We start from the raw sequence: 24739 nt of genomic DNA, 5'->3' as shown, positions 1-24739 counted from the left end.
GCATGTATGAGGCACTGGGTTCTCCATCTTAGCACTGCATAAAAATAAACATAATATAAAGGCATTCTTTCCACATACAATTACAAAAAATTATTTTATCTAAAAACTTATCTATTTTTTGTGGTCCTGGGGATTTAATCAAGTTATACTCTACCACCCCAAGCACGTTTTTCTTTCTTTTATTTTGAGATAGGGTCTCCCTAAGTTGCCCAGACTGGCCTTGAACTTGCAATCCTCCTGCCTCAGCCTCCTGAGTCACTGGGATTAAAGGTGTGTGCCACTGTGCCAGTCTTAATTTTTAAATGTCACTTTTAAAAATACTCCTCATAGGAAAAGTCCTCTTCCTTTTCAAATCAGATGGTAAACTGATGAGCTGATTTCTCAGAAATACTTTTAATTGAGCAAGATCTTAAATTCTATTGTCATATTGGGTTTTTCAAAGAAATCTTGAGCAACCAAATGAGGTCGTCTCCTAAATTGCATTAGAGCAATTAAGTGTGAATGATAGCTATGTTTCTATACTCAAACTTTTTCCCACACAAAACTGGACATTAAATGGCTAAAGGCTGAAATTTGGATTCATACCACAGACACATATCTCACCTCCAGGGCACTGGGTTCAATTCCCAGTACCAAAGAAAACATGCACACATGGCAAGGTTTGCACAGAGTTGCCGGCTCAGTAGGGACTGCTGCAGAGCTCCCCCTCCTTCTTAGAGTAGGGAGAAGTGAAAACCTTTTCCCTTCAAGGGAAGCAGCAAGAGAATTTCCCTCAGAGAGAGGATGTACTTGCCTCCAGGAGAGAATCTTTGTTGAGATGCGGAACAAAAAATGTATAGGCCTTGGGCTGGACTTGTGGCTCAGTGTTAGAGCACTTGCCTGGCATGTGTGAGGCCCTGGGTCCAATCCTCAATACCTCATATAAATAAATAGACCTCCCCAAGCTACCACTAAAGAAGGTATACAAGAGTTCTTAAGAGAGTTGAAGGCATGGTTAATAAATAACAGCTGCCTAGAACTACCCCTGAAGGGAGAGGGAGAGGGAGAAGTGAGAGAAGCCCACGATTCTAATGCTTGGTAGAGTCAAATCATAACCCTCCCTGAACACCAGGCAGACAACGCAGAAGGCTTCAAAGGACGGAAACTACTTTGAAGGAACCCTACCCAGAAAGGCCTACCCATAGTGGCAGGTGACACTTGCAGAAAGAGGCTGGGGTTGTACCCCTAAAAGCAGGAGCCAAGATAAAAGGATAAAACAAGAGGTCAGCTGGAGAGCACATTCCCCTGGTAAAGGAATAGAAGTGTATGTGCATGCATGCATGTGTGTGTGTGTGTGCGCGCGTGCGTGCGTGTGTTTTGGGTCAGTAGATACACAAAGAATCACCAAAATGTTCCACAAGAGAAGGTACTCACTAACAAGAAGAAAGTGTTAAAAGATTCAGAAGGATTCCATTTCCACCCTTTTGCTTCTCACTAACCCTGCTAAGATCCTGAGAGACCAAAATCCTGGGCAGAAATTTGTGGAGGAGAAAGCAAAGCTGAGACAAAGGGCCAAGCTGCTCTGCAGGTCTCTAGGATAAAGCAAGCCCGGGGCTGAAAAGGGCGGAAGCAGTGTCTTGGATAATGGTGGGTGGGTGGGGTTGATTCAGATCAGACTAAACTTTTTCATAACTAAAAATAAGATTCAAAAGTTGTAGATTGTATCTCTGAGATACAATCCAGAAATGTAGAAGGAAGATTTAGCAGAGCAGGTTGCAAAAGTGGTGGGAAAGAAAAAATCTGTTTCTTGATGGTATCCTGCCAGGTTCAGGCTGTTCTTCAAAGTATGGGACTTTTTGTCACCTACTGTTTTCACTTTTAGGCTGTGGAGAAATTCTAAAAGCCCCCTAATGTATAATATTAAACCAAAGTTAAGCATGAAGTTAACTTTTTTTTTCTTTTTATTAGTTCTTATTAGTTATACATATCATTGAGATTCATTTTGACTCATTAAAAAGGCATGGGATACAATTTCCTCTGATTCAGTCCTCAGTATTTCCCTGTTCTTTGCCTTCCTCCCTTCCCCTGCTCCTTTCACTATTCCCTTCTGTCTATTCTACTTACTCTACTGATCTTTCTGCTATTTACTTCTAGGTTTTTTGTTTGTTTGTTTGTTTGTTTGTTTGTTTGTTAGTAACTTACTTAGTGACAGTGAGATTCACTGTGGTATATTCATAAATGTACATAGGAAAGTTAGGTTAGATTCATTCCACTATTCTTCTACTATCCCATCCCTTCTCCCTTCCCCTTAATTCCCTTCATCTAGTCCACTGATCTTGGTTCTATTTTGATGAAATCCATCCCATATTCCCTTTCCTTTCTTGCTCCCTCTTCCTCCCTCCCTCTTCCTCTCTCCCTCCCATCCCCCTTTCCTCTCCCCCTTATTTTGGACTCAGCTTCCACATATAAGAGAAAACATTTGAGCCTTGATTTTCTCAGTCTGGCTTATTTCACTTAGCATGATAGTATCCAGTTCCATCCATTTACCAGCAAATGCCATAATTTCATTCTTCTTATGGCTGAGTAATCCTCCATTGTGCATACACACCACATTTTCTTTATCCATTCATCTGCTGAAGGGCACCTAGGTTGGTTACATAACTTGGCCATTGTAAATTGCCAATAACATTGATATGCCTGTACCCCTATAGTAAGCTGATTTTAGATCTTCTGGATATATACTGAGGAGTTGAACAGCTAGATCATATGGTGGTTCCATTCCTAGTTTTTTGAGGAATTTACAGAATGGTTGCATTAATTTGCAGTCCCACCAACAACACTGTCACCAACGCTTATTATTTACATTCTTGAAAACTGTCATTCTGACTGGAGAAGAAATCTGTAGTTTTGTGTAGAGAACATTCCTCAAGCTTATCTGATAGCAGTCACTAACACCATGGTTTAAATAAATTAAACAGTCTGGACAGAGAAACTGAGGAAATGGTAAAGACTCGCCATGGATTGTAGGCTTTTTGCCGTTACTGAGGCTGAGCTACAAGCTGAGGGGAAGCCTCGCTCAGCAAGCATCACAGCAAGCTGTGGCGAGCTTGCCCGCTGCCTCGCCTCATGCTGTGTGCTGGAGCTTGCCCTTCCCCCAATCCTTTGTCTCAGACTTGTTGCTAGGCAGAATCACTTAGGGACACTTGGTTTGTTTACATTTATATGATAATATAAATAACAGAAACAACCTATAGGTAATAAATAATATTATTATTTAATTATTTAATAATATTATTATTATTTATTATTTATTTATTATTTATTATTTATTTATTTATTTATTATTTATTATTTATTTATTATTTATTATTTATTTCAACAAGCATCTTAACCTGATTAGTAATGTGCCTATCTATGCCTTGTACAATCCTAAGTAAAATTAGATCTGTGCCTTCCGAGCCCAGTCTCTGATGTCTGTTCAATGGGAGGCATCATCTCAGCAGGACCCTGTCTCCAATAACAAGTTTTAATTTGTATTTCTCTGATTTCTAGAGGTGTTGAACATTTTTTTCATATAGTTACTGGTCATTTGTATTTCTTCTGAGAAATGTCTGTTCAGTTCCTTTGCCCATTTATTAATTGGGTTATTTGGTTTTTTGGGTGTTAAGTTTTTTGAGTTCTTTATATATTCTGGATATTAATGCCTTATCTAAGGAGCAGGTGGCAAAGATCTTCTCCCATTCTGTAGGTTCTCTCCTCACATTCTTAATTGTTTCATTTGCTATGCAGAAACTTTTTAATATAATGCCATCCCACTTATTGATTTCTGGTTTTATTTCTTGCACTTTAGAATTCTTAGAAAGGAAGTCAGTTCCTATGGCAACATGTTGGAGTGTTGGGCCAACATTTTCTTCTAGCAGTCGCAGAGTTTCCAGTCTAATTCCTAGGTCTTTGGTCTACTTTGAGTTGACTTTCGTGCAGGGTGAGAGACAGAGATCACGTTGCATTCTTCTGCATGTGGACTTCCAGTTTTCCCAGTACCATTTGTTGAAAAGGCTATGAAGCAAACATTTTTGCTCTTCAACCCTATTTTGTGCTTTTTCAAAACTCCTTACAAGTATACATAAAGTCTTACAAAATCCAGAACCTGCCTATCTTCCTGGTATATCACAGATAAAGCTCTATCAACTTGCTCTGCTCCAAACACATTGACTACTTTGGGTTCTTCTAACACTAAAACTCTTTTTGACCTTGGGATCTTTGCACCTTTTCTTTTGTCCAGAATATTCTTCCCCAAATTATTTTTAAGGAAAGGATTTTGAGGTCTCTGACTTTAAATGCAAATATATCTATTTCTTCTTTCAGTTCTGTACATTTTTTAGTTCACATGTTTTGAAGGATTATTATTAGATGTATAATCTTTTAGTATTGTTATGTCCTTTTGATTCACTGACTCTTTTTAACGAAGAATTATAATATTTATCACTGGCAAGATTCCTAATTCTGAAATACATTCTATTTGATATTAATATAGCCATTTCAGCTTTCTTTTGATTCATGTTAGCATGATATACCTTTTTCTATGCTTTTACTTTTAGCTTATTTGTGTCTTTTTATTTAAGATGAGTGTCTTGAGAGCATATAGTTGGCTCTTGCCCTTTCTCTTATCCTATGTGGTAGTCTTTGCCCTTTAATTGAGATACTTAGACCATTCACATTTAAAGTAATCATTGAAATGGTTGGGTATAAATCTATCATCTTGTTCACTGTTTTCTACTTGTCTCTTCTGTTCTTGATTTCCCTTTTCCTTCTTTTTCTGCCTTCTTTCGAGTTATCACCTGTTTTTAAAATGCTTAATGCATTTTATCTTCTATGTTAGGTTATTAGGCATATCTAATTTTTAATGCCTAATTTAACTTATCACAATCTATCTATGCTATCATTCAATTCACTGCTATTACTCTGTCACCAGGATAAATGCCTTAAACCTAAAGGGGTTTCAATAAATTATTGTTAAATCAATTGAAAAGCTGAGCCAAGAAAAATACCAATTAAAATTCTGAAAAAAGGCAGCATTCCAGTTAACTAAATTTCCAATCAAATCAAGGTTATTCAGAAAACTATATTCTTCAGTCCTTTTTTGGATTGAGCTTTTTTTCTAAAAAGTAATAGTTGGCTCCTCATGCCTTATAAGTTTGGTATACAGGAAATAACTTCACTGTACCTCATTCGCAGCATTCTAAATAGCAATACTGATGTCCAAACACAGAACAGGAGGTAAAGGTATAAAATGAACAAATCTGTACAGAACACAGGATATACTTATACGAGTTAGTTATTTTATTTTTTTAAAGAAAATCTTCCCACTATTGTGAATAATTTTAATGAAAAGAAGGAAGGAAGAAAGGAAGGCAGGTAAAAGAAAAGAAAAGAAAGAAAATCTTTCCAGGATCAGCCATGCATGCCTGTAATCCCAACAACTTAGGACTCTGAGGCAAAAGGGTCACCAGTTCAAGGTCAGCCCCAGCAAATTAGCCAGACCCTAAGCAACTTAGGGAGACCCTGTCTCAAAAGAAAAAATAAAAAGGGCTGTGGATGAAGCTCAAGGGTAGAGATCCCCTGGGTTCAATCCCCAGTACCAGAAAGATTATCATAAAATCTCTGTAACCTGCCTTTGTTCTTAAAACAAGGAGGGGAATATTCTTCATGTACTAAAGACTACTTGTTTCCAATAAAGTAGAATATTTACTGTATGGTGAAATAGAATAAGAGTAAAAAACTGTTTTGGTGTTAGACTCAGAGAAACCACTATGGAATTTTAGAAATAAAACTGAATCAGATGAGATTATGATAAGAATAATGATGCAGTAGTAAAAGTTGAATGCATAATGAATTTGCCCACACACTTACACTTAGTCAAGGCATACGTAAACCAAATTATGCATTAGAAAAGCTCCCACAGGGTTGTACTCCTTTTGTGGTACATAAAATATGACCGACCTTTGCTTTCATGTATTACCTACAGTTTACATTCCTCTAGGGAAAAAGCTATTCTGAAGATATGAAAATAATTTTATCACTATAATAATTAGGTGATGATGAATAGCTAATAGTTGTAAATAAAAATGGAAGAGATAAAGAACACCCATGAATTTAAATAGCACTCTCTGAAGTACAGGTATTAAACAGTGATTAACAACAAATACAAATCACCTTCTAAATCTGAAAATCCTTGATTCAAAGAGAATCCTCTAAAAACTGCAAGATTTGAAGATCAACCAAACTAGCATTTTCTCTGTAAACCACAACAATGACAAACATCCATTAGCCAGTAGGTACTCTTATGGAATTTCTAGAAGATGGGATAGAGGATTATCAAACCAGGGGCCTTGAGCATGCATCTTTTTGAGTTTATTTCTTCTTCATGATTGGGCTGTGTTGGTGTTGCTATATGCAGTATTTGTGTGGTAGTATTTATTTAATGATCAATATCGAGCCTATATATGCATGTGTAAGAGGGTATATATTTGCATGTGTATGCATGCACATGTACACACATACACACACACAAAGAAAATAAACTCCCATTTGTTAATGGGAGTATAGAATTCCTTTATGAACTGCTAAACTTCTCACTCAAAGTGTGCCAAGCCCCTATCATCTATTACTATCTATGTCCCTATCACCTACTACTTCCCAGCAGAGTCAAATAGACAAAAGAAAATAGTAAGCACCCAAGTTAAAAAAACAATAGGATTTCTCAATTCCCTATCTCTGAACTCACTAAATGACTCTAAAATCTGGAAAACAATTTGTTGAGGCCTAGAAATCATGGGTCAGATAAGGCCTGGAGGTTTTTGTTTGTTGGTCTGTGTTTTGTTTTGTTTCATTTTAGGCCTGGAGTTCTTAAGAGGCCAGAGTGGGTCCTGCCTTTGCAATCTGTGATACATGACATGTAGGGCCAATAACTGTCTTCCCAAAAAAAGCAGAAGATGTGCACCTATATGGATGGACATTCATATAGGTTAATTTACCCACCCATTGTACTTGTAAGGTTGAAAAATAAGGATGTTCCTCAATCATCATTAAACAGATATCTCTATGTATGTATATATGTATGTATATGTCTGTCTATCTATCTATCTATCTATCTCCCTCCCTTCCTTCTTCCCTCTCTAACCAGGGACTACCCGTGGCAAAGACTGTACCCTTAATGCATTGGTGCTAAGGGCATCGAAATAGAGATTGGTGAATAAAACCTACAGTCTACGAGAAGAGACTTAATCTCTAAGAAAAAAAGAACTGAAATCAGATAGGCCTCACTGATATCAAGAGGCTACAGGAAACATTAAAGGACAAAGGAATGCAAATCCCTAAAGTGATGTAAGTAGAATATTAAAAAGTATTTTCTGGCCAGACACAGTGGCGCACCCCTGTAAGCGCAGGTACTTCGGAGGCTGAGGCAGGAGGATAGCGAGGTCAAAGTCAGTCTCAGCAAAAGTGAGGTGCTAAGCAACCCAGTGAGACCCTGTCTCTAAATCAAATACAAAATAGGGCTGGGGATGTGGTTTAATGGTCAAGTGTCCCTGAGCTCAATCCCTGGTACCCCAAAATTACATATATATATTTTCTGAACTAAAAAGATATTGGAAATATTTTAAATTCAATAACCTAACTGAAAGTAAGTATTCACTCCCAAGAACAAAATATATTGTCTGGAAGAGGGGCTAACAAACCTTTTCTTTAAAGGTTCAGTTAGTAAATATCTTTTACTCTGTGGTCATACGGTCCCTGTGGAACTTGCTCAACTCTGTCACTGTAACATGAAAGCAACAACAGATAACACATATACAAATGAGACTGACTATGTTCCAATACAATTTTATTTACAGAAATAGACATCAAGATGGCTTTGGCAAGGGGCCTGAAGTTATAGATGCGTGGTCTAAATCACATAAAAAATCTATTGAAATACATGAGAAAAAAAATGAGACTAGATCTAGGAGACAAAAAAATTGCCAAATTACTAACCCTAAAGGAGAAAAAGGAACAGATGGAGAACACATAATTGAAGAAATAATAAATGAAAACTTTCTTCAGAAATACTTAAACCCTTAGGCTTAACAAGACATATTCTTCCAAAATACATGGATTACCAGAATAAAGAGAAAATTTTATAAATTTTCATTAAGAAAAGTTTACCTAGAAAAGAGAATTAGTACATGTTAGACTTCTCAGCATCAACATTAAAAGCTCCTAAATAAAATAATTTTAATGAGATGGATAGAAACAGATAAACAAACGAAAACTAATAGTTTTCCTCTTTAGGAAAATTAATTCCATCCATAATAGCAACAACAGGTATAATATAGAAAGGAAACTGATAAATATTAAGAAAATTATACATATATCTTACACTAATATTTTGACTTCAATACATAAAATTCCATCCAAGTCTCAAAAGAGTTTTTGAAGGAAATGGAAGCAACTATTTTAAAGTTCATGTGGAAGAGTACCTTAGAATTGCCAAGATTTTGCAAAACAGAAAATAATGAGACAATATTTGTTCCACCACATAAAATAATGAAGCCCTGAACTAAAACAATATGCCATTGGCAGGGGAATGCACAAATTTATTAGCAGAACAGGATAAAAAATCCAGAAATATATCCAAGTATATAAAAAGAAACATAATATAGGATGAATTACAGAAAGGAAGAACTTTTTTTATAATGATATTGGCTACAATAATTTCCTTTTGAAAAGAAACTAAAGTATGTGAGATACAAAAATAAAGTTAATATGTATTTAAAAGTTCTATATATAAGAAATTTAGAAGACTATTTTGTAACCTCAGCATCAGAATTTCTTTAGCAAGTCAAGAAACACGGAAATAGGCTGGGGTCGTGGTTCAGTGGCAGAGCACTCAACTAGCATGCATGAGGCCCTCAGTTCAATCCTCAGCACCATATAAAAATAAAATAAAGGTATTGTGTACACGTCTAACTAAAACAAAATACTAAAAAAAATACAAACAAAAAAACCCACCAAAATAAAAAGAAACAGACATTTAATTTTAGTGATTTTTATGGCAAAGACACCATTAAGTCAAATGACAAATGGTAATTGAAAAAACTCTTGCCACATAGATGAAAGAAGTTAATAGTTCTTAAAAATAAAATTCTTTTAGAACTGGTAAGAAAAATACAAGTGTTCTGATAGCAAAATATATAAAATGGATGAACAAGAAATTCACAGAAAAGGAAATGTTAATAAATATGTGGCAAGGAACTTGACCTCACAATAATTAGGAAAATGCAAATCAAGACCACCATTCATATAAGTAAGAATTTACAAGACTGATAATTTCTAGGGCTTGACAACAATATGGGGAAATGGGCATTTATACACTACTGGTGGGAGTGTGAATCCCTCCAATCTTTTTAGAAAGTAATATGCCCTTAAGTCTTGAACTTTGATTTTAAGGAATTCAGTATTGCAAACTAAAATTACTAGATATAAGTATACAAATAATAGGGACTTATTTGCTGCCTTTGATAGCATTTAAATAGTGGAAACAACTTAAATATTCATCAATACAAGACTAGCAAATAAATGATGGCAAATCTACGGATAGAGAATATTGTTACTAAAAAGAATGAATTGGGTTGTGGCTCAGTGGTAGAGCACTCCACTTGTATGTGTGAGGCATTGGGTTCGATCTTCAGCACCACATAAAAATAAATAAATAAAACAAAGATACTGACAATCCCTCATGGCGGCAGCAGACTTGGGTGCGGCGCAGTGGTGACTGAGTTGTGATCCTGGCGGGCGTGCGCCGAGCCCCGGCCCGGCCTCCGCGTGCCCCCCGGGCTCTGCACCCCTGATGCTGCGCGGGTGCTGAGCCCGCCCCGGCCGGGACGATGGTGAAGTATTTCCTGGGCCAGAGCGTGCTCCGAAGTTCCTGGGACCAAGTGTTCGCTGCCTTCTGGCAGCGGTACCCGAATCCCTATAGGTACGTGGCCCAGGGAAAAGCAGACCTCCTTCTCACCTCGCTATTTGGAGATCAGAGTGTGGGCAGCCCCTCAGTAATGGGACCAAGAAAGACTACTTCGAGTCTGACGTGAGGGATCCCCGGAACCGTGGCTGTTTTTAGGGTACGGAGATCTTATCGGGGAAGCGGCCAGGCCAGGCCTGCAAGATCCTGGAAGAAGACTGGTCCTGGGTGGTGATTTACTTGAAGCCCTAGTCTAAGGTTCTCTTCTCAGAGTGTTGAGACAAGGAAGAGGCGGCAGCACAGTAATTGGGAGGGAGCTTGGGGTTGGAAATCCGGGCATTTGCCAAACCTGAAGCCAGCCCCGCTGGAAAGCCCAGGAATTCAGGTCAGGGAGGAGGTAGGAGTTGGAATTTGCCCTGGGATAGGTTCAAGGTACTCTTAGTTCTGAACTACAGTACAGATCATTCTGCAGGATTGCAGGAAGATAAGGCAGAGAGGCTCCCAACAGGAACCCTGATAGATGGTCTGTCAGGGGTAGTTTTCTAAGGGTCTGCATCACTAACACCTGCAGCAAACATGTCTTAACGGAAGACATAGTACACCGGGAGGTGACCCCTGACCAGAAGCTCCTATCCCGGAGACTCCTGACCAAGACCAACAGGATGCCCCGCTGGGCAGAGCGACTGTTTCCTGCCACCGTTTTGCTCACTCGGTGTACATCCTGGAGGACTCTGTTGTGGACCCACAAAATCAGACCATGACCACCTTCACCTGGAACATCAACCACGCCCGGCTGATGGTGGTGGAGGAACGATGTGTTTACCGTGTGAACTCTGACAACAGTGGCTGGACCGAAATCCCTCGGGAAGCCTGGGTCTCCTCTAGTTTATTTGGTGTCTCTAGAGCTGTCCAGGTGAGGCCCCTTCCAAAACACTTGTTGAGACAGCCAAGGAAGCCAAGGAGAAGGCAAAGGAGACAGCACTGGCAGCTACAGAGAAGGCCAAGGACCTTGCCAGCAAGGCTGCCACAAAGCAGCAGCAGCAGCAGCAATTTGTGTAGCCAACCTGGGCCCCTGCCACTGCCACAGCCCACTAGACACCCGTGGGCTCCCTCTGCCCCCTCTTTCATTGTACTTTATTATTAAAAATCAACTTCTAGCCCTCTCTGCTGTCTGGGTGGTGGGTTGGGGGCAGGTGTCCTGTTCAGCACTGCAGTACACCAGACACATGTCTGAGCCCAGCTGGTTTATTCTCCCATTGGGCAGCTGATGACAGGCACAAAGTGGTACAAAGGTGTGGGGACTTGTTTAAGGTCACCAGCAGTATGCAGGTGAAGTGTTGATAAACAATAGACTGTAAGCTCCAAGAGGGCAGGATTCTTTGTTTTGTTTTGATGTGTCCCAAATACCTGGAAGAATATCTAGCACATAATAGACACTCAATAAATATTTGTTGAATTCAAAAAAAAAAAAAAAAAACAAAGATAGTGTCCATCTACAACTAAAAATAAATATATATATATATATATATATATATTTTAAAAAGATATATTTAAAACAAAAGAATGAATTGGATTCATAAGATTTGAAATAGAGACTTTCAGGTTGTCAAAATATAAGAATTTTTGCCATATCCCTAATAACTCCATATGGCTTGAGTATTTGTATATTGCAAATATAAACATGTAGGTATGTATGTGTGCATGTATGTTGTGTGTGTTACATGAGCATGAACAACAGTTTGGGAAGATCACACATACACACACAATGTGAACGCTGGTCACTTTGGAAGAGAGAAAGATCACTCACACACACACATATATGTTATTTGTTTTATTGCAAAAAGCATGAATTGCTTCTATAATAGGGGAAGAAAATCAATAAAGCAAATTAAAGGAAAATCAGGAACTTCCAACTTCCCATGAGATAATGACAGCCACCTATATTTGAATCTTTCCAAAAACTTTGGAAATCAACCAGGAGAACAAACAACCCAGAACTCCCCAATAACTCTATAGCCAGGGCCTGCCATGAAATTGGCAGAACCCAATCCAAAATTAAAATGAGGGACCCCAGCTGGGGACAGAGAAGTCAATCTTTCCTTCCTAGGGGCCTAGCACCCTAAGAAACTGTAACTTCTAGGACATGCTGTGTACCTGGGTCAGTCGTAGACAAGAGGACCGCACTGAGCCACCTGCTGAATGCAGTGTCAGTGCCAAGCTGAGACCCCCAACCCTTCCCTTACATGCTTCCAGGCCCTCGTGAGCATAGAGGACTAGGACAGAACTTGGACCTCCATCCACAGTGCAACCAGACACCACTCCAGCCAGAGGACCACAGTAATGGCTGGGCCAGGCTGGGGGCAAATGACTGGGAACTCCTCCAGGGGAGCTAAGATGAAAGGCTGCAGGGGAAGGGGAGGCAGGACTTACGGGAGCCAAGGCTTCAAGGTCCTGGCACATGCTTCATTGTCCCACCAGACATCACTTCAAAAACACATATTCTAAAATCAAATTATCAAGAAGTTCAGGACCCTGACTGAAGAGCATTAAACCCCAAGCTTGAGACCCTTCTGGGAATGAGGCTCTGTGCAACTGCATTGGCGGCATGCCTATGAGGCCAGCCCCGCCCACAGCACAACAGGAGATGGAGCACACTCCAAGCTTCAATTAATGCATAAGGAGGGAAATAAACACCTGAAACCAGCAGAAACCTTGCCAGGAAAGCGAGTCAGATGGCAGAGCCTGGTAGTGGAATAGATGAAGGTGACCCCAGTAAGCATTCCACCTTGAGTGTGGAAATACAGAGAATAAGTCTGATCCTTGATCACAGAGGAAATGAAGTGTTGGAAGATTTGCAGGACCCAAGAGGGCAGTCTTGAGAGGGCAAAACACTTGTGGGTGGGAAGCAGTTTGGAGGGTCACATTCCCTAGATGCTTGATGGTAAAAAAAAAAAAAAAAGCAAGCAACAGAAACTGAGGCTCCATTAGAAACAAAAGATTTAAATCAAGCGACTATTTAACCCACCCTTTCGTCTCAAAAGGTATCATTTACTTCAAATGCTGCACCTCCCAATACCCCACAAAAAGCACACACAAACTAAGACACATATAGCAGGCTCAGAATCATCTGTTACTGCTGGTTCATTCACAAAGATGTAAGACATTTCAAGAACAGAAAACAGCGGCACAAAAGAAATCAGTTAATGTTGAAGAATTGATAAAACAATCAAAAGAAATTTATTCCAATTATGATTCTTTTCATTTCAAATTACAATCAATGTTCCAACTATTAATCAACTGTATTTCAGAAGTGGAAATTTGAAGATGGCGGACTAGAGGGCAGCTGCATTTCATGTTGCTCCAGGACTCAAGATTCAAAAGAGGAGATAGTGACTTGGGACCAACTCAAAGCCGCCGGGTGAGTTTCTCCCATAGGGGAGGCGTCCCTGATGGGGCAGTAGCCCCGGAACGCAGAGAACTTTGTGAAGTAGAGTGACTAGGCGGGTCGCCCCTCCCCCGCCGGAGCGGTAAACAGGGACGCGAAGCGGAGCGAAAAATGGCGGATTGAAGTTTCCAGGACCGCGGGCAGATTCTCTAACCTAAGGAGACTCGTCTGCGAAGGGTGAGGCTCACAAGCCCAGGAGGGAGGTCCGGGCCCCTGGGAACGTTGCCTGCGAAGGCTGCCCTGCCCAGGCAGCAAGACACACCTCCCCCGCTGGAGCAGTGAACTCAGAAAGCGGGGAACTTTGCAAAGGAGGTTGTGCGACACACCGCTTGGTTTTGAAGCGATCTGCCAGGGCTCCAGCGGCTGCCAGAGAAAGAGTGGCTGCCAAAGAAAGAGAACGTTGCCTGCGAAAGGCTGCCCTGCCCAGGCGGTGAGTTGTTTGGATCCAGCAACCGCCTGAGCAACGGAGGACTGCCCAGAGGAGGTGGAGGTACGCAGTGAGTGGCTTGGTCTCCAAGCGCCCACACAGAGCACCGGGTGGCTGTCTGGAGGAAGAGACGAGCGACGGGTCACTGGGGCTTGGAACATATGTACGAGGCTCCAAGTGACTGGTCAGACGGCGGGTCGCATAGCCAGGCGATTAGGTGCATAGCAAGGTCCGGTCCAGGGACCTAGGCACCTTTTCTTGAATGAACTACACAGAGACAACCTGAGGGGCGAAGTGAAGTTTCCAGGACTTCGGGCAGCTTCTCTAAGAAGGGACAACCTAAGGAGACTCGTCTACAAAGGGTGAGGCTCCCAGGCCCAGGAGAGCTACACAGAGACCAGCTGAGGGGTGGAGCGAAGGTTCCAGGACTTTGGGCAGCTTCTCTGAGGAGGGGCCACCTAAGGAGACTCGTCTGCAAAGGGCAGGGCTCCCAAGCCCAGGAGGTAGGTCCAGGCCCCTGGAAACGTTGCTTGGGAAGGCTGCCCTGCCCAGGCGGTAGTTGTGGACTGAGGAGAACCTCTAGGAGGGGAACTGACTAGCGAGACCTCCCCACCGGGTGGGTCTTCCCCGCCGAGTGAGGTTTTCCCACAAAGACGGTAAAACCAGAGACACAGGTCCAAACAGGCATTGCCTCAGCCCGCAGTCTAGTTCCCCTTTGAATGACCATTGGTCAACAAGTAGAGGCACCTCTGCCCTCTAGCAGGGAATATACCCCACCTGAAGACCACCACCCCTAGAGAGGCAGCTACCTAGGGGAACACCGAAGTATCAACTTCCTCTAAGACTTCAGGCTACTGAAGGATAAGAGGGGATACACTAGCAATCTTCAGGGACATTATAAGTCAATAGAGGAAATCTGCAACATCTCTGCAGTCCACTGATACCTGAACAATATGAGAAAACAAGGGAAGAAAATGCCTCAAACAAATCTGGATGTTATATCAATAAAATCCAATGACAGCATGGCAGAAGAAATGTCAGAAAGGGAGTTCAGAATGTACATAATCAACATGATAAGGGAAGCAAACGATGAAATGAAAGAGCAAATGCAGGCATTGAATGAACGCACCAATAGACAGTTAAAAGAGCAAATACAGGAAGCAAAAGACCATTTCAATAAAGAGTTAGAGATATTGAAAAAAAACCAAACAGAAATCCTTGAAATGAAGGAAACAATAAACCAAATTAAGAACTCCATAGAAAGCACAACCAATAGGATAGAACACCTGGAAGACAGAACCTCAGATATTGAAGACAAAATATTTAACCTCGAAAACAAAGTCGAACAAACAGAGAAGATGGTAAGAAATCATGAACAGAATCTCCAAGAACTATGGGATATCATGAAAAGGCCAAATTTGAGAATTATTGGGATTGAGGAAGGCTTAGAGAAACAAACCAAAGGAATGAACAATCTATTCAATGAGATAATTTCAGAAAATTTCCCAAATCTGAAGAACGAAATGGAAAATCAAGTTCAAGAGGCTTACAGGACTCCAAATACACAAAATTACAACAGACCCACACCAAGGCACATTATAATGAAAATACCTAACATACAAAATAAAGACAAAATCTTAAAGGCTGTGAGAGAAAAGAACCAAATTACATTCAGGGGGAAGCCAATACGGATATCAGCAGATTTTTCAATCTAGACCCTAAAAGCTAGAAGGGCCTGGAATAACATTTTTCAAGCCCTAAAAGAAAATGGATGCCAACCAAGAATCTTATACCCAGCAAAACTTACCTTCAGATTTGACGACGAAATAAAATCCTTCCATGATAAACAAAAGCTAAAAGAATATACAAAAAGAAAGCCAGCATTACAGAACATTCTCAGCAAAATATTCCATGAAGAAGATATGAAAAACAAAGAAGCAAATCAGCAAAGGGAGGAGATATCCTAAAGGAACTCTCAAATAAAGAGGAACCAAGTTGTGTCAAAAATAAGCAAATAAATGAATAAAATGAGTCAAATGACCAGGAATACAAATCATATCTCAATAATAACCCTGAATATTAATGGCCTGAATTCATCAATCAAAAGACATAGACTGGCAGATTGGATAAAAAAGATCCAACAATATGTTGCCTGCAAGAGACTCATCTCTTAGAAAGAGATACCCATAGACTAAAGGTGAAAGGATGGGAAAAAACTTACCATGCACATGGACCCAGCAAAAAAGCTGGGGTATCCATCCTCACTTCAGATAAAGTGGACTTCAAGCCAAAGTTAATCAGAAGGGATAAAGAAGGACATTTCATAATGCTTAAGGGAACCATAAATCAGCAAGACATAACAATCATAAATATCTATGCCCCAAACAGTGGCTCATCCATGTATGTCAAACAAATCCTTCTCAATCTCAGAAACCAAATAGACCACAATACAATAATACTAGGTGATTTTAACACGCCTCTCTCACCACTGGACAGATCTTCCAAACAAAAATTGAACAAAGAAACCATAGATCTCAATAACACAATCAATAATTTAGACTTAACAGACATTTATAGAATATACCATCCAACGAAGAGTGAATACACTTTCTTCTCAGCAGCACATGGATCCTTCTCTAAAATAGACCATATATTATGCCACAAAGCTAATGTTAGCAAATACAAGAAGATAGAGACACTTCCTTGTATTTTATCAGACCATAATGGAATGAAACTAGAAATAAATGAAAGAGCAAAAAACAGAAATTACTCCAACACCTGGAGATTAAACAATATGCTATTATATGAGGAATGGATAACAGAAGATATTAGGAAGGAAATAAAAAAATTCTTAGAGGTAAACGAGAACAAAGAAACATCGTATCAAAATCTCTGGGACACTATGAAAGCGGTACTTAGAGGAAGATTTATTTCATGGAGCGCATTTAATAAAAGAAGTAAAACTCAAAAAATAAATGACCTAACACTACAGCTCAAAGCCCTAGAAAAAGAAGAACAGACCAACACCAAAAGTAGTAGAAGACAGGAAATAGTTAAACTCAGAGCTGAAATCAACGAAATTGAAACGAAAGAAACAGTACAAAATATTGACAAAATAAATAGTTGGTTCTTCGAAAAAATAAACAAAATTGATAAACCTTTAGCCACACTAACAAAGAGAAGACGAGAGAAAACCCAAATCACCAAAATTCGGAATGAACAAGGAAATATCACAACAGACACGACTGAAATACAAAACATAATTAGAAGCTATTTTGAAAATCTATATTCCAACAAAATAGAAAATTTCAAAGATATCAACAAGTTTCTAGAGACCTATGAATTGCCTAAACTAAACGAGGAGGACATACACAATTTAAATAGACCAATTTCAAGTAATGAAATAGAAGAAGTCATCAAAAGCCTAGCAACAAAGAAAAGTCCAGGACCAGATGGTTTCTCAGCCGAGTTCTACAAAACCTTTAAAGAAGAGCTCATTCCAATACTTTTCAAAGTATTCCATGAAATAGAAGAGGAGGGAACCCTCCCAAACTCATTCTACGAAGCCAATATCACCCTGATACCTAAACCAGACAGAGACACATCGAGGAAAGAAAATTTCAGACCAATATCCTTAATGAACATCGACGCAAAAATTCTCAACAAAATTTTAGCAAATCGCATACAAAAATGTATTAAAAAGATAGTGCACCATGATCAAGTGGGTTTCATCCCAGGGATGCAAGGTTGGTTCAACATCAGGAAATCAATAAATGTAATTCACCATATCAACAGACTTAAAGTCAAGAATCACATGATTATTTCAATAGATGCAGAAAAAGCATTTGATAAAATACAGCACCCCTTCATGCTCAAAACACTAGAAAAAATAGGGATAGTGGGAACGTTCCTTAACATTGTAAAGGCCATCTATGCTAAGCCCATGGCTAATATTATTCTTAATGGTGAAAAACTGAAAGCATTCCCCCTAAAATCTGGAACAAGGCAGGGATGCCCTCTTTCACCACTCCTATTCAATATCGTCCTTGAAACTCTAGCCAGAGCAATTAGACAGACCAAAGAAATTAAAGGGATACGAATTGGAAAAGAAGAACTCAAACTATCCCTATTTGCTGATGATATGATTATATACTTAGAGGAACCAGGAAATTCCACCAGAAAACTCTTAGAACTCATAAGTGAATTCAGTAAAGTAGCAGGATACAAGATCAATGCTCATAAATCCAATGCATTTTTATACATAAGTGATGAATCTTCAGAAAGAGAAGTTAGGAAAACTACTCCATTCACAATAGCCTCGAAAAAAATAAAATACTTGGGAATCAATCTCACAAAAGAGGTGAAAGACCTCTACAATGAGAACTACAGAACACTAAAGAAAGAAATTAAGGAACACCTTAGAAGATGGAAAGATCTCCCATGTTCCTGGATAGGCAGAATTAATATTGTCAAAATGGCCATACTACAAAAGTGCTATACAGATTCAATGCAATTCCAATTAAAATCCCAACGATGTACCTTACAGAAGTAGAACAAGCAATCATGAAATTCATCTGGAAGAAAAAGAAACCCAGAATTGCTAAAGCAATCCTTCGCAGGAAAAATGAAGCAGGGGGTATTGCAATACCTGAACTTCAACTGTACTACAAAGCAATAGTAACAAAAACGGCATGGTATTGGTACCAAAATAGACAGGTAGATCAATGGTACAGAATAGAGGACACGGACACAAACCCAAACAAATATAATTTCCTCATACTAGACAAAGGGGCCAAAGATAGCCTCTTCAATAAATGGTGCTGGGAAAATTGGAAATCCATATGCAACAAAATGAAAATAAACCCATATCTCTCACCGTGCACAAAACTAAACTCAAAATGGATTAAGGACCTCGGAATCAGACCAGAGACCCTGCATCTTATAGAAGAAAAAGTAGGTCCAGATCTTCAACATGTCGGCTTAGGACCAGACTTTCTCAACAGGACTCCCATAGCACAAGAAATAAAAGCAAGAATCAACAACTGGGATAGATTCAAACTAAAAAGCTTTCTCTCAGCAAAGGAAACTATCAGCAATGTGAAGAAAGAGCCTACAGAGTGGGAGAAAATCTTTGCCAATCATACTTCAGATAGAGCACTAATCTCCAGAATCTATAAAGAACTCAAAAAACTCAACACCAAGACTACAAATAATCCAATTGACAAATGGTCTAAGGAAATGAACAGACACTTCACAGAAGAAGACCTACAAACAATCAACAAACATATGGAAAAATGTTCAACATCTCTAGTAATAAAAGAAATGCAAATCAAAACCACCCTAAGATTCCATCTCACCCCAATCAGAATGGCGATTATCAAGAACACAAGCAACAACAGGTGTTGGCGAGGATGTGGGGAAAAAGGTACACTCATACATTGCTGGTGGGGTTGCAAATTAGTGCAACCACTCTGGAAGGCAGTATGGAGATTCCTTAAAAAACTTGGAATGGAACTACCATTTGACCCAGCTATCCCACTCCTTGGCCTATACCCAAAGGACTTAAAATCAGCATACTACAGAGATACAGCCACATCAATGTTCATTGCTGCTCAATTCACCATAGCCAGATTGTGGAACCAACCTAGATGCCCTTCAGTTGATGAATGGATAAAGAAACTGTGGCATATATATATACAATGGAATATTACTCAGCCATAAAGAATGATAAAATTATGGCATTTGCAAGCAAATGGACGAAATTGGAGAATATCATGCTAAGTGAGATAAGCCAATCTCAAAAAACCAAAGGAAGAATGATCTCGCTGATAAGTGGATGATGATACATAATGGGGCGTGGGAGGGGTTAGTTTTAGGGTTAGAGTGAGGGTTAGGGAGGGGGGCAAGAATGGGGGAAGGAAGGACTGTATAGAGGGAAAAGAGGGATGGGAGGGGTGGGGGGAAGGGGAAAAAATAACAATGAATCAACCAACATCACCCTATGTAAACGTATGATTACACAAATGGTATGCCTTTACTCTATGTACAAACAGAGAAAGAACATGTATCCCATTTGTTCACAATAAAAAAAAAAAAAAAAAGAAGTGGAAATTTGATAGGAAAAAAACCAATAAACAAAACAAGAAAAAAAATCAAACAGAGTAGAAGATCAGCCCCTTTGTAAGAAAGCAGGACAAAGTGTGTTATTACACACCTGGCTAGGGGCTTGGTGTAACAGTGACTACAGAAAAGAGGCAGCTCAAAAAAGAAAAAAAAAAATTGGAGATGAGAATCTTAATAGAGTCAACCTACCATTCTTCTATGCAATTGTCTGAATTTTTTAAATAATCAAATTCTCCAAATTAGAAAACATTTATTCAAATAGTTCTGAGATCTTTTCCATCTCCTTTTGGGACAGTTTGTTACTACAGTTCTTTCCTGGGCACGATTCAAGTCTCCTTTAAAGAGATTCATGATATCCAAGATATTTCTCAGTTTTCTTAGAAATTTGCACTTAAAGTTCTTTCAAGAAGTTTCATCATATGTGATCCAGTTGCTAAGCAACCAGATGCTATGACCCTCAATGGATTAAAAAAAATGGATCTGAAAGGAACACAGTTAAATTTTTCAAGTAAGAATATAATGATAAAGATCATCCTACTTGCTGATTTCCCATGAATGCCTTACTTAATTTGGCCCTTTAGTCCATGTTAATGAAGAGCAGTGAAAGCATACTTCATATGAACTGTAACTAAAACATAAAATTCAGAGTATTCAAACTTTTTTGGTACTGAGTCCTTCACCACTGAGCTACATCCCCAAACCTTTTTTATTTTCTATTTTGAGACAGAGTCTCACTAAGTTGCTGAGGCTGGCCTTGAACTTGCAATCCTACTGCTTTTAGCCTCTTGAGTGTCACTGGAATTTGAGGCCTGTGCTATCACACCCAGCAGAATATTCAAACTTTACCATAGTCCAATCTATACTCATATGAAGTCCATCCACTTAGGAACTGGGTATATATCAATTTAATAATAGAAAAGCATTTCATTTTCTATAATACATTTATAACCCATGATATCACCTAAGAGTTTCCTCTTTGCTGGGATTCAATTTTACATAAAGAATCAGGGATATACAACTGAAAACTTCCAGTATCCCACATTTGCACTGCAAAACTTTTGTACCAGTATTTTAGGCCATCTTTGGAAGATAATGTCAAATAAAGAAGGCTAACCAAGAACTATCTTTACTGTTAAGTTGTGTTCATGCCAACAGAATTTCAAACAAATAAAATAAACTTATATGGAGAAATCTTCAATTTCTCTTTCTTTTATACTTGGAGGGTTTCTTCTAAGAAATGGGATAAAAATGTTTGAATGCCTTTTGCTAATCATTTTAAAATGATACTTTGGACAGGAGTTTAGAATCTGAAGACATTAAGGAGGAAAGCTGCTAGAAAAAATATATATATATATATCATTACCAACAACGAACATCTCTCACAGTCAGCTATTTTCCTCTCTATGTTCACCTATCTGCAGGTGAAGAACACGGATGTCAAGTACTACCTGATTTCTGCAATCATTTATTCTTCAAATTTTATACTTGCTTAAAATAAGATTGCAACACACTTAGAACATTGTTTTCTTCATAATTACTTTGAGTCAATATATTCATGTATGAAAATACAAACTGCCCTCAGAGGAATACCTGATATTGCCCTGAAAACATATTAACTCAGTGAACCAGAAGATCAGCTCCCGCTCCTTGAACACTGATTAATTTTCTTGCTGCTTCTCCTTGAGCTGTGTTTATTTGGGGGAAAAAACAATTCTATCACATAAATGAGCACTTGCCCTCTAACAATACAATGTTTTCCTCTAGATAGGATGTGATGTCATAAGTGGAAGCACTAGACTTGGCAGAAAGGGATCTCCACAGAAGGGTTGAAACAGAGAATTGTCTGTTCAATCTCTGATGTTTTGAAGATGGTAACATGAAAACCGATAGAAAACGTTAATCAGAAGTACTCTTCTTTTCTATCAAAGCACCAGTATCCTACCATTCAAAATTTTCACTCCGCAAAGGCTACTTCTTCTAGGAGGAGAGATGACGTAACTCTACCTAGCCCTTTCCAAATTAATAAATATATACCTACTCCTTTCTACTCTTTCTCAAAAGGGGAAATAGGCAGGAAAAGATGTCACCAAAGTATCTTCCTCAAACAAACAAGAAACACAAGAAATTCACCAATTTTGTATCAAAGTCCAGAGAGGGGACTTCTATTTCTATTTCCTAGTCTGCCTCCTAGGAAATTCAAACTAACCTGCTCTGGCCCAGTTCAGAGGCAGGAAAGCCTCACCTCTCCCTAGAACCATGGTAGAGAGAGAAAAGGAAAGGTAGCAACTGAGCCCCACAAAGATTAAGAACAAGGATCTCTGAATCATAGGACCTTGCTTTGATTTTCAGTCATAAAAGAGAAAATCCTTGCCTGAGTTAGTTAGCAAGTCTATTTGCTAATTTGTAAAATGTGAATGATGCTATCTACCTCATAGAACTGCTTTGAAGATAAAAATCGACAAACCTGTTTGAAAAGCCTAGCACAGAGTTTGATACAGGACAGGCAGACAATAAATGACACCCTCCTATCCCTCCTCCAGGTAAGATGAGATAGAAGCCATCCATAGGTGCATGTCTTTCCCTGTAGATGCTAGTCTTATGCTATTTTTCTTTTGAAAATTGAGGTAATTGAGAAAAGTAGTAATGTAGTGCCTTAGTCCAATTTGTGCAGCTGTAACAGAATCCCTGATACTGGGTAATTTCCCCCGCCCCAGGGGACCAGTGTACTATTAGCACTCTCTGGAGACTCCATGTGACCTTGGTAAATCTTACATCTTTTGGATCTTTATTACTCCATTCTTTTTTTTAATATATTTTTTATTTGTTCTAATTAATTATACATGACAGAAGAATGCCTTTTGACACATCACACAAAAATGGAATACAACTTCTCATTCATCTGGTTGTATATGATGTAGAGTTTACACAGGTGAGACTGAGTAATTTATGAAGAACAGAGATATACTTCTGATAGTCCTAGAGACTTAGAAGTCCAAGATCAAGGGACAGTATCTGATAAGAGCCTTTGTGCACCATCATCTTATGGCAGAAGGCAGAAGGGCATGGAACAGAGAAAAAGGGTCAAACTTGCCCCTTTATACTGGCAACAATCCCACGAAGTAGAGCCCTCTTGGCCTGGCCACCTAGAAAAGTCCAACCTCTTCATGGCGATTGAACTTCAACACAAGTTTTGGAGGGAAACATCATTAGACCCACAGCATATGGGAACAGAGCAACAGGCACATGTACAGATAGCCTGCCAACAGAAGGACTTCAGCACACATTTCATACACGGCCCAGCACTGACTTGTAATTGTTTTTGTTTTCACAAGCCTGTCTGATTTCTGAAGAATCAAATCTAACCCTGCAGACACTTCAGTCAAATGGTTTCTTTTGTGTGGGAATGCTTGTCCAAGAAACTTAATCCCTCTAATTTTCATCAGTGGAAAATGAAGTGCTTCTAAAGTGGCATGCTTCAGGCGAACAGGAGCAAGTGGCCTTGACAGCTGATAAGCCTGGATGCTGCTGATGCCTTCCCCAATTCTTCTTCTCCTGCCTAGTAATTGTTGCAAATGTGGCATATTGCATCCCACACATTTCTGAGACATCCATTACTTTAGAAAATGCTGTCAGGTAAATTAAGGACAAAGACAAAACCTTCATTCTAATTTTCCTGATTTCTCCTTGAGTTACAGTGCTTTTATTTTGAGCTTTAAAAAAAAAACTCTCTCTCTCTCCCCCTCCCCACACCTGGTAGATATTGTCTTTAAAGATCAGAGTATATGAACTGTATCCCAGAGTCTACATAGCGTTGTCCAAGAGACAAAAACCTGGCTAGGGTTCGACTTTGCCACTTAAAAACAGTGGAGGCTTAGATAACACATTCAACCTCTCTGAGCCTGAATTTCCTTACCTTGCAATGCTAATATGGGAATCCAAGTGGACAATGTTTGTGGTACTCCTTTTTAAACAAACAAACAAAAAAAAATTAAAACACAGCTTTTACTGTTGTGAAAATATAGATCAATGTGCCTGCTACTTATTATGATTTACAAGTTTTTAACTACTAAAAACATCATTTGAAGAATTCTACTTCTGTTGTTGAAAATTTAAAGAACTTTCCAGCCAGATCCTAGATATATACACCCATTCATATTGAGAAAATGTGTATTAGTCCACTTAGGGCATCATAACAAAATATCAGACTGTATGTCTTCAGCAACAGAAACTCATTTTCTCTCACTTCTGAATCTGGAAAGTCCAAGATCAAGGTCCAGTAGCCTTGGGTCCTAGTGAAAGCTCTCTGACTGGTTTGCAGAGGGCTGCCTTCTTGTCATTTTCTACATGGTGGAGAGAAAGCAAGCTCTTGTGTTTCTTCTTATAAAGGTACTAATCCTATTGGATGAGGTCTCTGATCCTGTGACCTCACTTAACCTCAATCACCTCTTAAAGGCCCTATGTCCAATCTACGGACACATGAGGAGTTAAGGCTTCAACATATAAATGGAGAAGAACACAATTCAGTGCACACATCGCATTTGATGTGTAAATTTCCAGAAATTCTTTGGCATGGTGATATGGTTTGGATGTGAGGTGTCCTTGGAAAGCTCACATGTGAAACAATGCAGGAAGGTTCAGAGGAGAAATGATTGGGTTGTAAGAGTCTTAGCCCAATTAATGAATTAATCCCTGATGAGATTAATTGAAGTGGTAGGGTATGACTGGAGGAGATTGGAAGTGGGACATGGCTTTGGGGTAAATATTTTGT

At 39.2% G+C, this 24739-nt stretch overlaps 1 protein-coding gene and 1 pseudogene across 4 annotated transcripts in view; one reads left to right on the top strand and one right to left on the bottom strand.

Moving 5' to 3' along the window:
* Pde8b (phosphodiesterase 8B) overlaps positions 1–24739 on the bottom strand; it is a 250241-nt gene that overhangs the window by 135448 nt on the left and 90054 nt on the right. The window lies entirely within an intron of this gene.
* LOC124987579 (PRELI domain-containing protein 1, mitochondrial-like) lies at positions 9773–11439 on the top strand (annotated as a pseudogene).

The sequence above is a fragment of the Sciurus carolinensis genome, chromosome 6 (genome assembly GCF_902686445.1).
Source record: "Sciurus carolinensis chromosome 6, mSciCar1.2, whole genome shotgun sequence".
Taxonomy (NCBI): domain Eukaryota; kingdom Metazoa; phylum Chordata; class Mammalia; order Rodentia; family Sciuridae; genus Sciurus; species Sciurus carolinensis.
The sequence above is the reverse complement of the archived record's forward strand: the minus strand, read 5'-3'. Positions and strand labels throughout refer to the sequence as shown.